The 18,121-nt window shown below is 39.0% G+C and overlaps 1 protein-coding gene across 2 annotated transcripts in view; it reads left to right on the top strand.

Annotated features, from left to right (window-relative positions):
* HTR1B (5-hydroxytryptamine receptor 1B) overlaps window positions 1-18,121 on the top strand; it is a 55,734-nt gene that overhangs the window by 25,917 nt on the left and 11,696 nt on the right. Inside the window, exon 2 of one of the 2 annotated variants that reach the window (XM_050972899.1) lies at window positions 11,195-12,863. The exons of the other annotated variant lie outside the window; for it this stretch is intronic. The gene's annotated coding sequence lies outside the window, so the exon portion shown is untranslated. The remainder of the gene's footprint in view (window positions 1-11,194; window positions 12,864-18,121) is intronic. 2 annotated transcript variants of the gene reach the window in all.

Genomic DNA, 18,121 nt, shown 5'->3' on the forward strand with positions numbered 1-18,121 from the left:
GGTTTAGGAAGTTGAGGCTCAGGCCTGCTTCAGGGTTTTGAGCCCACTCCTGCCAAATGCAGCCACCCAGGGTTGGTGATGACTGGGCCATGGGGGTCTCCAGAAGCTCCAGAGCTTTGGTGGTGCCACTCCTTTGCTTATGAAGAGCCAACACCTCCTTGTTGTGTCAAAGGACACTCTACAGTCTAGGGACTCAGGTGGCATGTGGGAATTCAACATCCAAGCCCACAAGGCTAAATGTTTAATACCCACTGTCATATTTTGATACTAATTCAAGCCCTTGTTGCCAGGCTCAGCAGAATGGACATGGAAAAGGCAGTGTCCTCTCACATCTACAGATGGTCTGATCAGGTCAAGGGCAAACAACTTTGATGGGCTTGGAAAGTTTATGACGTCTTTGTGTGTACTCTGGATGTTCTGCAGTTAAATAAAAAGTTTAGAATTCAGCAGCTGCAAACAGATTTTCCTCAATACTAAATCTATAGTGCTATACTTGAAAAAGTGCATCTATCATAGACAAAACAGAGTTTCTGAAAAACATTTATTTAAAAAGACTAACTACAGCTTCCAGTAGGCTTGACAAGATTTCATATTTCAATTTTTTGTCTTTACCAAGTGCATTAATAGCTTTTAAAGCTAAATGACATGAGTGCTAGATATTTCAGAGGTGCACTACAGATGGAGAAAAAAGAATTTTGTGGCTTTGTGTACATGCCTGGCAATCAAGAGAAAAAGCACAGTGGCTAGCACTGTTTGAAAAACTTGGAGTTTTGCCCCCAGTCCAAACAAATTAATAAAGAAATTTTTGATCAAAAAGTTGAAATTAAATTAAATTTCCATTGCTCAACTGATATTTCTCAGAATATCCTGAATATTTGAATGACTCAGTATTCCTGAACATATCTTTAAAGCCTCTAAAAACCAAGAAGTCAATTCAGAGGTTGTTTGGGTTGGTATGCATTTGTCACTACCTCTTTCGCCACTTCACCATTTTTGCTTGCCTAATGAGACACCAGAAGCCAGAAGCCATGTGGTCAAATGCTCAACAGTGAACTCCAAAAGTGAACCATTTTTTAATAAACCAAGTCCTGAAATATGACTTATTCTCTCTTATTTTTGAACATTTTCAAGCAGAGCAATTGACTTTGAATAACTAGATCCAAACTCCTGAAAAAGCCCAAGACACTTAGAACATATAATAACAGTAGAGCAAGAAGCAAAAATTTTAGCATTTCCTAAAATCTCTTCCAAATGCAATCACTGTTCAAAATGGGTTAATGTCTTTTTTTAGGTGAATTTACCTAGTTCTAAGCAGCCACTCATGTCTTTCTGTTGTAACTGTACAGTATAATTCGACTGGTTGTCTAACACAGCTAAAAGAAATAAAAATAGCTGCAAGTAAAATAATTTTTCCCAGCTGAGTCCCACATGAGCTCTGGCTGATCTTTCTTTCACTCAAGTTAAGACAGTAATTTTCATGCACGTTACATTTTTCATTCAGACGCTAGAGACTTGTTTAATGAGTTGCCTGAGGTGCAACATCTTTACTTTGAAGCAAATTAAGCCACTTTCTACAACAAGAAGTAGGGTTGGTTTTGTGTGTATGTGTGTGTGTTTACCTCATTGCCATGACCACACTTCTGTGTGTACTTCTCCTACTACAGGCTAGTATTCCAGGCTCTGCACCAACGTAAGGATTGGTGCGGGCCAGCAAGGGTGACTCACTCGCTGTGGAGGCTGAGAACATGGGAATGTGCCTGCCTTTCTGTACCATCCAGTTTAGGGAATTCACAGAAATTCTAGGCTGAACATTGAGTCTCTTTACACAGAACAAGACTGGCATCTGGGAGTAGGGCAGCAGAACTGAACTTTTAAGCTGAGTTCAGCCTTGAGAGGCTGACCTGGAACAGAGGCTGGACAGAGTTAAAGGAATAAAGTAGGTATTTATTGAAAGGCCTTCAAAGGATACACCTCGGGCAGCACAAGAGCCTGGCTGGGGCTCTGCCCAAGATGGACCCAAGATGGATGCAAGGTGGACACAAGGTGGAGGACCAGTCATGAGTTTTCACTTTTATAAGTTTTGGTCCATATTGGGTCAATATGGACCCAATTGTCCAATTACAGCTTCAGGTTATGAAGTCCCATCATCCCAGATTGCTCTCCTCAGTTCTCTGCTGTTTGCACTTCTTGAGCCTAATGCTGCAACTGTGTCCTTGGTTCCCAGGCTGGAAAAGGATTGTTTTGACAAACTAAACTGTGAAGAGAACTTGCTGACACTTTATACGAGGTTCAGAGTCACACACTAAGGCAGTACAGATACTGAAAAATATGAAAACTAAAATTTAAAGCATCACAGGCGTGTTGTTTTGGAAGGGTGAGCAAGGTATGTGGACTTCCAGCAATGGGAGTAGCTGCTTTCTGGTGTGGTTTGCACCAGGGGTGAGTTATAGTAAATTATTTTAGCAGTTTGGCTGAACAGAATGCCCTGCATATTCTTTAAGAGCTAAATACCACCTATTCAATTTCATGTTCTGCTTTTTGCACTGTCTATGGGAAGGAGGAAAATTGTGTGTGATTTTGACATTGAGCTCAGCCTAAAGGATGTGCATAAAGATTACTGTGTTTTCATGAAGGTGCTCAAAGCAGATAAATGAGTGTGTTCTCCACTGTGACAGATCTGGTCTCAAACAAGGATAAAAGGAATTTGGTGGACATTCCCCTCAGGGAAGAGATTCAGTTTTACAGTGACATAATCATCAATCTCAGCCCACCAGTCACACCTGGAGAGTTGTTCAGAGAGACAATACAAAGGCATTTGCTGAACGGCACTAAAAGTTGTTTATGCTGTGAGTCTGAAGTGTCCAGTGATGTTGTATTTGCATATTCCAAACACCACCTCCCCAGCAGCCAGGTGCAGTGTATTGTGTCTTTCCTTTGTTCACAACAACATTCTGAACCGCAGCTTTGGAGATGGCAGGCACTTTAGGTCAGTTTTGCAGATGTTTTCCCTTCCTTAATCTTGCTGAGATAGGTTAGGAATATTTTCACATATGAGCAACTCCATAATACTCAGGCTGAGCCACCAGAAAGTATTATTAAATTAACCTCATTCCTCTCTGTGGAGCGCTTCACTCCAACCAGTTGAGTGCATTTTATTTCTATTCTATTAGAATCTGCTGTAAAGAGTTATGTTAGAGTGATTTCATTTTTCCAACAAACCTACTCACCATCTGCATTTGGCAAAACTCGTTGACATCAGTCTTTGTTGCTTAGCAATAAACACTTGTGCTGACTCCAGTCACAAAGAGTGTTCATTACTTTGTCATTCAGACATTTTACACAGCCTCCATGGCCTCAGAAATTGTTTGTTTACACTGGCCTTGGGAGAGAGGTGGAAGAGCTGAAAACCAAATGTGTAGAATGAGAGGAAAGGCACACCAGTCTTGAAAGCTGTTGGACACAAATAGTAAAGAAGCTGTAGTAGATCCACAAGTTTGATAATGAAGAGAAAAATACCGAAAAGAAATCAATGCAATACTATTACTATGAAACATTAAAGCAATTATAGAGCTTGCCAAACATCAACAGTCTTGAACACTATGAAAGTGTTTTGTAATAGCATCAGTGATCACATTCCATCAATATGTGCTATTCAGGATGTGCTAATCAGCAAGAAGATATGATATAAAAATGTTCTTTGTACTTACATTCTGTGTCTGTATGTGTAGAATACCTGGGTCAGGTATTCTAACTTGAACAAAATATCTAAAAAATTGCATTTCTGTAGAATTCTATGGTAATTGTATTGTTACTCATAGCTCCAGAATTAGTTGAATTTGACAATAACTTTTATGGTTAGTATTAGCTCAGAATTGATCAGTGCTGAAACCTTTGAGGAAAGTTTTATTTATAGAAAGTTAGTAGAAGAAATGCTTAAAGCTGCACAATTATAATTGCTTTACTCATTTAGCAGTACCTATGTCCCACTTCTGTTTAGTTATCTAATTTTAAGACATTAACCTTTGGCACTAAGACTAGGAAAATTGAACTAGGAGGGTCCAAAAAGGCATAATTAGAATTGAAAATTAAATGGGTCACTTGTCATGGAGCGTGTTACATTTAATAGATGAACAAGCTAACAAATGAATATGACAATGAGTCATCTGAAGTCAGAAAACAGCACGCTGTTGGAATGTCAGATGATTTATAGAATGCATAGGTTTTGCTTTATTTGTGCATATATTGTGCAAAAGAAGTTGATAGTTTTACATGGATAGCAGCAGAAATGCAGAAAAATTCAGAACAAGCCATAACAAATCTGTCATGGATAGGGCGTCCACTGCAAAACATGCAAGGTACTTGGCATATTTTTCAGGAAATGGCAAAGAAAACTTCCCCGAGGAGAACTTCATTCAATAATTTAGGACTTAAAATCTCTGTTTGCTTTACAAGTGATGAGTTTGATTCTTGTACACCAGTAGAAAATTTCACTTTCAGTCTTAACAAAAATAATAATAAAAGTATCCAACAACTATGAACTAGGAATTTTGAGTTAGGCTGCTGGTGAAGCACATTAACCTTAACAGATACTCCAGTCTTTCATATCTAAGAAAGATTGGGCCTAAAATGCTGATCAGGCATGTTTAAAGACCACAGCTGCCATGCAACCTTCAAGACCAGAATGAGAGATGAATGTGAACTTTGTTACAGAAGTCACACTCTTTCAAAATGTGCAGGAAGCTCAAAGGAGGAGAGCCCCTTCCATGCCAGCCTTAAGTCAGGACATAAACTCCCCACCTGCAAGGCACAATGCCATGGTGTCAGTGCAGTGCTGACCTGAGTTGCTGTGTCAGGGGCATGGTCACATTATCCAGACACTGACACAAAAATCCTGAATTTGAGACTTAAATGGCTGTTCTCTGAAAAAAAGAAAATGGATTTTCTTTGGGAATTTGCAAGGCAGCATTGTGTTGCGTGGCCATGCTCAGTCTGCTGAAGGGAATTTTTATGGCTGTCTGAGTGGATGTTCAGTTCAGACACATGCAGCTGTTAAGTGCAAACTTGAAAGCCTGACCCTCAGCCTTTTTGGAAATGTCTCCTATTAAATACAACATGCTGCTGAAATAGAAAGCAAAACATAAAGGGACCTGTGCTGATCCAAGATAAAACTTTTTCCTTCACTATGAAGGATAAAAATGTTAAAGCAACTGGACAGAAGGGGAAAAACCCTACTCAAAAAATCACATTTTGACAAGAAAATTGTTTGAAAGATGAAAGATGGTACTCTGAGGAGTCAGAGCCTGGGAATAACAAGAAATCTAAGGCTTCTCTTTTGGCAAGGCTGGTATTCTTCAATACCCTAGAGCATCTGTAAAAGTTTTCTTATAGAAAATGCTGACTTTTCTAAAAATGCAGTCAATGTAGGAAGAGCAGTGTATTCCCAGTGAATGATGGGTTAGGTTCTGTGCTCCTGACAAATCCAAATTCAAGCTGAATGACCAATTGCCCTGATATAGGCTTGGAACACTGCAGCACTGATTATATTGATAATTCCCCCCTTCTCTGCTCTTTTTCTCTCTCTCTCTCTTTGTGTCTCAGGGATGTGTTTTTCTTTTTATTTCTAGCTAGTTTTTCACTATTTTTATGTGGTAAAGAAAGACTTCAGCATCAATAGTAAACATTTTTTGAGGAAGAAATAACCTCCATGTCAAATTCTGAGTCCTGAATTGCTTAGACAGCTCTAATATGCTATAGAAAAATACCACCCAACTAAGCCTGAGGTGGGGCAGGAGTCAATTTTTTTCTTTCTTGGTTCAAACCCTCGAGAAGGTTCAATGTGGATAATCTCATGGTGTGTTCTGGATTTCGAGGCTGCAAATAAGGTTGATTAAATGCTAGGGGGACCCCAGGCTGTGGTGACAGAGTTATCACAGCCACATTTCAGGCACTCAGGAGAAAAGAGACGCAGGCTCCAAGAGGCCATCGGTGCAATTCGATACTCTCCTTTCCCTGGTTCTCTGGCAAACACCAGCTGCTCCTGATGTTTCTTCTTTTGCCCATAAAATTGTTAATCAGCAAGTCTGCAGCTGAGCAGAATTCTTGGGTAGGAAGCACTACATTAGGGTTGTAAGGAGCTGTAGGGGATTCAAGTAGTGGCAAGAAAAAACACAGAAGAGGCATCTTTACATGCAAGTTATGCCATTGGGGAGCTCTGCCTATAGCTTTTATATATTTTTCTAAAAGATAACTTATTCAGCAAATATTTTCAGCACTCAGTAGAATGACTGTGGAACTGGGATATTGTGTACTGCCACTAGTAAAAACACTAAATCAGGCATCACAAATATAAAATAAAAAGGGCTATAGGGGAAATAGAGCTGATTAGCTGTCATTCCTTTATTATGTCTTTTCCATTATGTATTTAAATTCATAATTTTTACAGTGTTTCGTGTGGTGCAACAATAGAGCTGCAGAAAAAGAATTTTGCCCCTGCTGCCAGTAAAGCTGCAAATTCAACAGTTTATTTCCTCCTTGAGGGATACTTTTTCCATACTTTTATCAACGAAGTGAATCAATGACTCACTGCTTGCCAATACAACTCACACTGCGTTTTCTCATTTCCCTAGAACCGAGACAGTCAGTATAAAAATAAATGTCTCTTCTCACCACTTCCTGTCCTGCTCTCCAAAAGAAGTGTTTTAGGCATTTAATTTCTCATCTTTGGCTTTCCCAGTCTCTCTCTCATTATTGATGGGAGTGTCCTGCAACAGGAAATGGCCCTGTCATGTAAGCTTCCATGCGTTAAGAACTTCTTCCAGCTAAAAATAAGTACCAGAACCATCTTCTAGTTTGTTCCTCTCCTTTTGTGTTAAATTCCAAATGTCATATATAGTATAGAGCTTAGAATAAACTCAACCTTTTATGCCATTTAAATGCAACAAACTGTTTTTAGCAGTCTGCTTTGCAAATGTACTTGAAATCCTATTAAGCGTTTGCCATGTTGCTCATGATGTGTCCATGTTTCAGGAAGAATTGGTACATGATGCATCTGCTGGCTTCTTTCAGAGATTAATATCTGCATTAGGAAAGCAGATATTTTGGGTGACAATCAAGAATGAGGCCACGCTGGGATTTGTGTATGGTCTTAGGTCCTCAGAAGGGAAACACCTTTGAGTTAATAGTTCACCATCCCAAAATCTCAGTGGGTTAATGGAAAACCTTATACCCAATTAAAGTCGTTACCAATGACATTCAAATCCAAACTATCTAATTGTACATTGAACCACTGTTAATCACCCTAACATTCAATATATCTGGGTACATATAGTACATATTCATTCTGCACATGAAAAATACAGTCTAATTAGCTTCTTCTAATAGAGATAAAAAAGATGCCAGAAAAGCACAATGCTTGCATTTATTGTGTAAAATATTATATAATTAGATAATCTCTGATAGTGAGTGGGGAAAAAGACTCAGGGCTACGAAAGTCACAGATTCTGATTTCAGCAGAATCTAATTTTATTTGGAAATGGTTGTTTCTTGACCTCTCTCCTCTGTACATTAGTCAATATAACTGGAAAATCCATTAAAAACAAGGCTCTTTGGAATTGCTTGTTCAACTTGAAGATAAAAAATTCTGCTAAAACACATCAAAATGTTTTCCACTATGAGAAGAGTCTCTCTTCTTTCTGGCAGTTCCTTAGTCATGAGATTAACGCTGTGAAGAAAAAAAAAGTGTGACACCAATGCCTTAAAAAAAAAAAAAAACAACAACTATTAATAATTACAGTTTTAATGAATGGCATGCTGAACATTTAAAATCCAAATTCAGTGGAGCAGCACTAACAGTTTATTCCTCCCACCAGCACAATTATCAGGTCAAGGCTGCAGAAAGGGAGAAAGGTTTAATTTTTGGAAGTGAGTGGGAGCGAAGGTTCTGACTGTGTGGTCCTGCAACGCATGACACTCTTGAGTTTTCTCTGAGAGTGCAGCTGAGGAAGAGGACCTGTTTTGGAGCATGGCCGTGACAGTGATGAAAAGCAAAAGGAACTGTTCAGGGAGAAGGGAAGGTGAATTTGACAGACACAGTGGGACGCCTTTGCCAGTTTCCTCACCGCCTGCCACAGCCCATGAGCATCATTTGGCCAACACGACAGAGACTTCCATGGCAGGATCTCACTTCCAGCCATTCATCACCAGTACAGCTGCTGGGCTTGGCTTTGTAAGGAGTAGAATATTGAGCATGTCAGTTTTGACAGGATCTCACTGGAAGATTTCCTTTAAACTTTGGATTGACTATGGTTGAGCTCCGTGAATTTTTTATGACAGTGTGTCTAAATCCACCTCTCCCCATGCTGGCGGGATTGCCAGTGCTCCCTGCAAACTATCTCTTTGTGTCTTGCCTGCATTTTTGTCCTTCTTTCATCTGCTCAGCCCTTATTTTCAGAACTGCTTATTCACCTTTGCATGCAAAATATCCATACCTTTCATTCAACTTTTTCTTACAGTTTGCTTCTGTCAGAAACCTCTGTCTAGAAGACAGGACACTATTATCCCTTTTTTCTTTTTGCTTCCAAGTTCTGTTTTGGTGTGATTTTACTAATACTACATGTAAATTGTAAAAATCAAAAGGGAAATAAGCAAAAAAATAGGATTTGTCAAATCATGAGTACATTTTGATTTACAGGGCCATGCAAGTGATCCGAAGCTATATTACACTTTCCAGCCAATGTCAGACAAATTGCTTAATGACTTGCTTCTAGGAATATACAATTTTTATTGCATTAATGGAGGATTTTCACCTTCTTAACTTCATGAATAGGCAGATATAGACACAAGCACATCTCAGTCCGAAGATAATCAAGTGTGTGGTGGGGTGAAATTTGCTTGCCTCCTGCTATGCTGTACCTAATGATGTTAAATCCTGAATTAAGATGCATGACTGCACAGTCCTTTTGCAGATAAGAATGATTTCTTTCCTTGAATGCTAAAATGGCTGCATGGCATCAGGTAGAAAATTTGTGGTGCAAAATATCTTGAGAAAATAATTGACTCAGTGAATAATTTATTGAATTTGCTGAAAATATTGACCTAGATTTAATGTTTCCACATTCAGAACACGGAAAATGAGTTAAATTGGTATGTGGAGTTAGCCTAGAGTGAGACTGTTGCAGCATGATTAATTTACAAGTGTGAGTTGTTACTCAAGAAAAGCCACTTAGCTATTAAACACTCTGCTTGGGTTAAGCTGACATTTTCTTCAAACTAGGACCGGTGGTCTGATATTGCCAACCATTAGTGAAGACAAGCTGTGAAAAAAATAATTTGGGAGTTATTAGCAGACTTGGGGATAGGTAAGGACTGCAGTTCTGAGCCTTCTAAGTCTTCACATTTATTTTTTTAAATCACCTTTGAACCTGATTTTTTATCGTGCCTCTATCAGCCTGGTAGCTTAACCACATCCTATCTCCTTCTGTATTCAAATTGCAGAGGCTATTACAAAATCTGGTGCACTAAAGTTTAAAGTCCCTTAAATAAGTACTAGCCTACTTCTCAGAAAAATGGCTGCTAGACCTGCCTGGATTTTTGTCCAAAAAAAGCATCAAATAGCAGAGAAAATTCAGAATAGAAAATTTTATTTCATGTCCAGAAGAAAAGGAAGAGCTGGAGATGGACAGTAACAGAGTAAGGCAATACAAAAGGAAAATTAAATAAAACTGATAGATGAATTTAGTTTTCTGTTCATTGTTTAGACTGATGTAGTTTCTTTTCATAGAGACTTCTTGTTTTAGTGTACATCAGATTGCCAAGCTCATATGATGTCAGGCCTTTCTAAGAAGCAGAATGAATCAGACAAAGCTTTCAGACTGGACATGTACTGCACCTGCAGCCATCTACTTGTGTAGACATACTCTTTCTCACCAGAAGGCATTTTCTCTTGCCTGATTTACACAAATTGTGCAGGTTTTGGCTGTGTAGAGCAATCAGTGAGCCAGCCTTGCCCAGCACCAGGCATGACTGTTGGCAAAAGTATCCAGGAAAAAAGCTGCTCGCTAAAATCTGTCAGCAGGTGAAGCTTTTAACAAATCTTATTTTACAGAAATGTTCTTTGCAGGAAGGAGTTCAGAAAAGGGGTCACTTTTTTTCCAAGGAAAAGAAAAATTGTGTCAGCAAATGCTGGCTAGAGGGGAAGGCTCTGAGGGGTGTTGGATTCAAAGTGTTGTGGTACTCATGAAAGGAATGGTGGAAGTGTTTAAGCTGAAAGAGAAAGTTAAATAATGATAGCACAAAATCTGGGGGGAAGTAGTGGGAATCTCCAAGATTGTAGAGGGATGGGAGGCCAAGCTTGGATGCTTGCCAAAAAGGGGTCTGGTTGGGGTTCAGGCTACAGTACCACTGGGTTTACATTCACCCTTTAAACTGCTATTTGCAGCACAGAAGTCATTAAGTAAGCTAGGGAAAACAGCTCCCTATGTGTTAGCAGCTTCACAATGATGATGATCTAAAGAGAAAGAGGGGATGGTAGAAAGGGTAATGTTTTATAACAGGATTATGGAAAGGAGAAAGGAAATGGCATTTTAATCTTTGCTTCATAAATAAGTGACCAGTAGTGGGAAGAAGAATTAAGAAATCCCACATTGTCCCCTACTTTTGACAAGAGTATTCCAAGCATTTATGTGCAGAACCTTTAAGTCCTAAAAAAGCATATCTCTTTCAGTGCAATGACAACAGGAGATTCAGGGAGTCCTTCAGTTTGCAAATGAAGACGACCCATCCCAGCTATCTACTTATGGGAGTTATGGTTTCAGATACAGATGTCTGAGCTCCCTTCAGAGTCAGTAGGGAGAGCCCAGGGAGTGGGACTTGACCTCAGGCTGAGCAGAGTCACTTACTAGACCAGCTGGTTTTCTAGGAGATTGGTTGTGTATGGAACACTGGACACCTCATTTGCTTCTAGACACAAATTAAGAATCTTAATAATTCTCAATGTAAAAAAATGCATTATCAAGTAAGACTTAAAATATCTATTTCTTGGGGGATGTTGAAATCTGTTAGAATGTCTGTAATACTTATCAAATGCAGGAAAGCAAGAGCTACACTAGTCTCCAAGTTCTCTTAACAGTACTTTCTTTGCACCATGCTGTCCTGCACAAGCAACTCATATATTTTGTATCTGAACTTTCCTGAACAGAAACTATTGTGTATAGGCAAAAGAAGTCTCCTCCAGAGACAGGAATACCAGCCTCTGCTGAAGATTTGCAGACCCTCTTCCACTCTTCACCACTTTTACTAAACCTGTCACAAGCTGAACACACTCACCAAGACAGTCCCTGTTGTTTTGCTCTTGGCCCTTGTAACCAGCAAGAGCTGAATAAAGTACCAGAGATAAGCCTGCTGGGTCCTTTCAATGTGTAAGAATCTCTTTTTCTTGGATTCTATGTAGGGCAGTCAGCCTGAGAGGATGCTCACAAACTGAAGGGAACAGCATGCCCACACTGATAATTTCCAACACTTGGTGTCTTCTGTGTCACAGAACTGCTGATGGTGTATCAGCCAAGATTCAACAGTAAAAAAATTTCAGGAATGGCCAAGGAACCAACAACTGAGCAGCAGGCGCTGAATATCTTTTGGAAAGCACATCCTTTTTAGTTCACAGGTGGCGTGAGGAGGAACAATTGACTTGAAAATTACAGCAGTTCTGCAATTTCTTCAAATTGACATAAATCAAGGAATAACTACTTAGAATAACCAACTCCTTACTCCAGGACATGATCAGAACTAGAAAATTATATTGAAGCTGGGAAGATGAAGAGATGTTTGGATATGCTGAGATCACAGTTTTCAGCTGTAAGCACAGGAGTGCACATTTTAACAATGGAGCAGATGCTTCCAATTATCTGCAATAAGGGACACTTGAAAATCTAGCTGATATTAGGTGGCTGTCAGAAGGCTCTTGGATAAGAAGAAAAGGATGCAAAGTACAGCAAAATAATTTTAATTTCAAAACACATTAATTTTAAGCCTGCTCTACTAGTTGAAAAACTTGTGTGTATTCTGATGACTGAAAGCAAAACAATCAAACTGGAAATCTTAATGTAAAATGCTTTTCCTATTTTAAACCATGACAAACTTTACTCATGAAATATTTCCTTTGATGTTCTACAATGTTATTCAAATTTTAATAGATTTACATGTTTAACTGTGCCTACTGCTTGCTCATGTAGTGCTTACATATGACCTGAAAATAAGATTCCCATAGAAATAGACAGCTTGTAAAATACAGAACTGTACAACAGAGAAGAGAAGAAGCTGTACAAAATAGAAGAAACATAAATGTAGCCCTTTTATTCTCTCTTTTGCAATTACTGCATGCCACATCCTGGGGCATGGTTTTGATTTGCTATGTGTTTAGCAGGGTGATGTTCAGGAAGGCTGAATTGCCTGCCCAAACCGTGCATGTGCTGACAGGCAAATTGATCTCTTGTCATTTGTTCCTTGGTCTGTAGTAACTCAGGCTGCCTGCACTCTCTGCTGAAGGCCTGTTTTTTTCTCCTGGACCTCATGAAGAAGACAAGAACCACAGACAATGCCTCTCCAGTGTGCCAAGCCTGTGTTCCAGACATGCCTTCACACCTCCCCACCTCTCTGATAGTTGGGCTATCACAACCTTCTCCATATGGCACACAGATGAGTGAGGGGTTACCAGAAGACACAATTGTAATTGCAAATATGCAGGCTTTGGATAAGGGTGCTCTGAAAAGCCAACACCAAGCTCAGGATCGCTCCACATTCACCCGTGCAGCCAAGCACTGACCACATCGACAGCACGTGCCAAGTGATCCAACAATGAAACCACAGCTGTGAGTTTGTTCTCCTGGACAATCCCAAATGCATTTTCATTTCTGAGTTCCAGCACTCTTCTTGTTCTTTGATTACCTGGGGTGGGGGGAAAGTCAATAAAACAGAAACAAGCTTTTGGTGAAAGATTTGTGCTCTTAGCCTTGTTCCTTTTTAAAATGCATCCATCTTGGCTGTATAGAGAAAATGTTATTTCACCTTGCCTCCACAAAAAGTATGAGAAAAATACATCATAGATAAATTTTATAGTAAAAATTATGAACTTATTGACAGTTGAAACAATATTTTGCCGATAAAATAAATATACCTTTTTAAAAGGTCCTCTCTCACTCCCCTGGTTTAAGATGTGATTGCTAATTTATATGCAGAACTTGCACACAGCGCAGCTTATCCACGCTTCAGATGCAACTGAAATATCCTGCAGGAAAGTGCTCTTTTCTTGGCAGTTTGTGCAAAACCTCAAAAACAAAAAACTAAAATTAATTTGAAAATCATTATATTGGAGCTATATGCACTCAGTACTACCACCTAAAATTGTGTCTACAAAAAGGAGTGTTGAAATTGATTTATGGTAACACATCCTTCATTCAGCAAACTTCTTAATGATTACTTTGGGTCAGATAATTGTTCTTACTCTTGGTGTTCTGCTAAGTACCCCGGATGATTTGACATTGGCCTTTCCTGGCTAATTTGTGGTGCTCTGAAGAAAGAGTGGATAATGAATTCTACATCGAAATTAGATGCCTCATTTCATTCTTCCTGAAGATCCACAGGAAGCTGCACAGCAGTGATAGTGAGTTAAAGAAATTCTGAGCAGCTGGTGAAAACTTCTTCCTCCAAACACTGATCCACTCTGGGCAAGCCAAGGAAAGGTAACTGCTTGCTTATTTGGATGTGTGGACATAAGTCTTAGAGGTTATTATTAAGACTTCATTGCTTGGTATCAATGTCATTTTGTAAAGAAAGTGAGTCCAAGTCAGTAGACTGGGTACACCATGAACAAGTAAGGCCTTACACCCTCATTTACCTGCCTGGGAAAAAAAGACAAGGATTTCAAGGAAGGAAGTCCAAAAGGGTATGGAATAGGTTTTTCAAACATATTTTGTTGTTTGAAGTTTGTTGAACAAAACAAAGTTCAAGAATTGACTACTGCAGAAGGCTAGACATGCATGGTCTGCTGAAAGGGCTGCCAGGGCTCTGCTCTGGCTTTGTGGGCTTTATGCCCAGTCTCTTCAGCCTCAGTATACACTTCAAATTTTTCCCTAAGTATTGTAACTCAAGAAGTTAAACATAACAAAATATGTGAGAATGGAGACAAAAATAAAAATATAATCAATGATACTATATTAACTTTTAATTACAATTTACTTATATTGTACTATAATACCAAGAGTACAAGGAACACTTGGAGTTGAATTCCTAGGCCTTTAATGGCCTTTTAGACATCCTGGAGTATCTGAGACACCTGAACATAATTTACCAGATCATATAGGACCTATGTGAGACTTCTGTCTTTCTGGAACGAGGAAGTAGGAAGGATGTCTTAAAATGATGCTAAATATTATTTTGACTGGTAAATTTCACCCCTTTTGTCTGGGATTACATTTGAATGGCAGCTACAGATAAAGCTCTTCTGTGCATCTGTTCTTGTCTGATTTCTACCATACAAAGCTCCTAAGTAGCTTTACTGATATGGGTTAGTAAAACAGTGGAAACAGAAGTATCCCATTTTCTTTTCATTTTCCAAACTGGCAGGAGGTGCATTATCTTCTAAAATTCTGCACAGGTGTATTGTATAGTTAATATTCTTTAATGGTAGTTCTCTGCATTAAATAGAGGTACTGACTGGTTCACTCTGTAAGTAAAGGTAATTTTAATTAGCTGGATAGCAACCACATCTGCTGCCATGTGCCAGAGGAAATGAAAAGGCTAGGGAGGAGCCAGCTGGGTGGGACTTCTCAACCAAAATGCTGTTTGTGTGGAGACTGTAATCATCTTACTTTTCCAGGACAATAAATCAGGAGAAGAAAAGAGTAACATTAGTGATGAGATTGATATGATATGTTATATGCAAGTTCATATATCATAGCCACATATGGAACACTCCATATTTTTTTAGCCTGAAGAGGAGAAGACTGAGACATATCAATGTATAGAAGTATTTGAAGGGAGGGTGCCAAGAGGATGGAGCCAGGCTCTGATCAGTGGTTCCAGCAATGAGACTGTGAGGCTATGGGAAGAAACTGGAACATGAGGAGTTCCACCTAAACATGAGGAAGAGCTTAACTGTGTAAGTGACTGAGCACTGGAACAGGTTGCTCAGACAAATTGTGAAGTCTACTTCTCTGGAGACATTCAAAAGCCATCTGGACACAATTCTGAGTAACGTGCTCTGGAGAACCCTGCTTGAGCAGGGATGTTGGACCAGGTGACCTCCAGTGGTCTTTCCAACCTTACCCATCCTGTGATTCAGTGTGTGATATACAATTGGCCTTCAGATTACTCAGTTAATTATTTTAATGTGCTTTCTTTAAAATAACATGCTGAGTATGTCCCAGGTAGAAGTATGTGGAAAACAGCACATGACAGCATTTTAAAAAAAATTTTCAGCATTTCAAAAGCCATTTCAATCTAACGCAGGTGTTTCACTGTTGATTGTCAAAATGCTTGCATCAAATATGTATCAACCAAATTGGTGAGGGAAACATTATTCTTCTACAATTTTTGCCACAACAAAAACATCATAAAGCCACATCAAAGCTAAGAAGTAAATATCTGAATTTAAATAGCTTTGAGAAGCCAGAAGTAACAGAAAATGAAAATTTAGTAACTAACTGGATTCCTTCTGACTCAAGTGCACGTGAAACAGTCCAAATTGACAGGCAACCAATTTTGGGAAAAGATAACCTTGTTACTCCATTGAGTAACTCAAGGAAAGGAAGTGCTGAGATCCATTTTCCAACTTCCAGGTTTGACTTCTAAATACTACTGAAACTAAAATACTTTCTGAACCAAATTCCATATTCAAGTGGATAGATCACTTCTATCACACAGGAGTCAGGGAAGAGAACAGTAAATACTGTTCTCTAAGCAGAGGCCTGGGCTTTATTGTCATAGCACAGCTTCCTACATAAAGTTGTCAGACTCAATAGAAGTTAAAGACATGTACACAGTACTATCTGAATTTGGGATTTAAAAACATATTTTTAACAAAAACTGTGTTTCAAAGCCATATGAAAAAACCCCTGACTTCTAGCAGTGCCAGTAGGACCAAGATGTATTTTGGGTAAGACATGATGAAACTAAGAGAAGTATGAGAGCATCAAGAGACAAAATGAAAGGTAATTTCTGAGATGTAGCAGCCATTTGTACTAATAATTTTCTTAGTCTGCACACATCTTCAGTGTGCAGATTAATATCCTGTGTGAAGAATCAGGCCATCCCAAAGACTCTCTGGGTGGTTCTTGCTGCAGAATTGATCAAACTATACAAGATAAGATACTTGAAAATAGTAGAAAGTGTTCCTTCAGCTGTTGAAATGACTGTGTAGGGCAATCTTATGCAGATAGAATATCTAGGATATGCTTCTTATTTAGTTTAAGGTACTCAGTGATGGATCATGCCCATGCTGGAGCAGTCTCTCAGGACCATGGTTCAGCTGACTATAACAACTGAACAAAACAGCAGTTTCGGGAGGGTCTCCTGATCCAGCTGAAGATGCTGCTGGAAGAACCCTTGCAAGAGAGACTCTCATTGCCATCCAGACTGGAACCAGCCTGCTTTTTTATGAAATTTTTTTTTCCCACCCTGTGCCAAAATCCATCAGTGTCTGTTCTTCTCTGCACTTCCTTACCAACAGCAAGTCAAAGTCAATCTAAGCCTAGATTTTGTAAAATATCAGCTAAATGTGAACAGGCTGGCTCAGCCTGAGAGAAGTGCAATTGCGTTAATAAGGTGCTTTCCCTGGGCTTATGGTGTTGCTCAGACAGGAGAACAGACCTGGGGGAGTACTATGCTAACACAATTAAAGCACTTCTAACATCTGTGCCGGCTGCTTAGAGGTAGCCTGAGAATTTTTTCAATACAGTTGCTCTCTCCGAGACATTAGAAAAGTAGGGCTACATTTTCTTGCTTTGCAGGAATTTTTCCTTTCTTTTGGCACATAGATTTTTTACTGCTTTGGCTTCAAAGAAGCAGGAATACAAGGGCAAAAGATGAGAGCAGATTTAGTCTACCTAAATTGACTTATTCCTTTTCTTCCTTAAAAAAGGCAATTATTATCTTCCTAGCACCATCTCAATAACATCAAATTATTTGCCTTGATAAACCCTTCTATACATAAAAGCATAAAGATAGAAAGGTTTATCAGTTTTGGTGAAATGAAACTCTAGTATTTCAATTATTTTTATTGATGTATTTCTTCTAATTTTATATCTTTAACTCCATGTTACTCGTGGCAGTATCTTGCCAAAGAAAGCAAGCCAAGACCTCTGTGTTTAAAGACAGGAATCTTAGTTAATTTAGTGCAGTGACAGGCTTGGATAAAGACTGTGTATTCCCTGGAGCCAATTTCTTCTGCTAAATTTATGACTGCTGAGTGCTATGACAGGGGTTGATTATAAGGACCACTGTGAACATCTTTCTGTGTTATTATCATTAATGTCAGTGCTGTGTTGAACTCCCATGTGCCCTTGCAATGAGTGAGAAGGGACAATCCTATTTTATATATTTTGTACATTAAATGTTTTGAAACCCTAACCTTGGTTGGAACCCCCCAGATAGAACTGGGATAGCATAAAAACGATTAAGGATGATAAAAGTACAACAGCAATTAGGGCAAATCACTGTGCCGTACCTTAGATCTTCAAGAAAGGGTTGCCTCTGTTACAGCATCATTTTCCAGTTATTTTACCTGCCTTATGCTGCTTATTGAATACCTTTCTTTAACAAAGGGGGGAAAAGTTCCACATGGTACAACTATATTCTAAGTGATCCCCAGTTCCACGGCAATGTTTCCTCATATAAGTAATTTCTGATCTAGATTAATAAAAGAAGAACAAAGTATCCTGCCTATTTTCTGTCTTCAGCAGATTTTCCAAAAACAGCCTTGAGTTACTCAGGTCAGAGTCCCTAACCTGCCCTTTCTCACTAAATAAAGAGCATGAAACAAAAGGGAATGGCAAGAGACTCTCACCTTACGGGGTAAAAAATGCAATTTTGCTGTCAGATAGCAAGTTTCTCTATCCAACTGGAAAGATGT

Source organism: Serinus canaria, chromosome 3 (genome assembly GCF_022539315.1).
Source record: "Serinus canaria isolate serCan28SL12 chromosome 3, serCan2020, whole genome shotgun sequence".
Taxonomy (NCBI): domain Eukaryota; kingdom Metazoa; phylum Chordata; class Aves; order Passeriformes; family Fringillidae; genus Serinus; species Serinus canaria.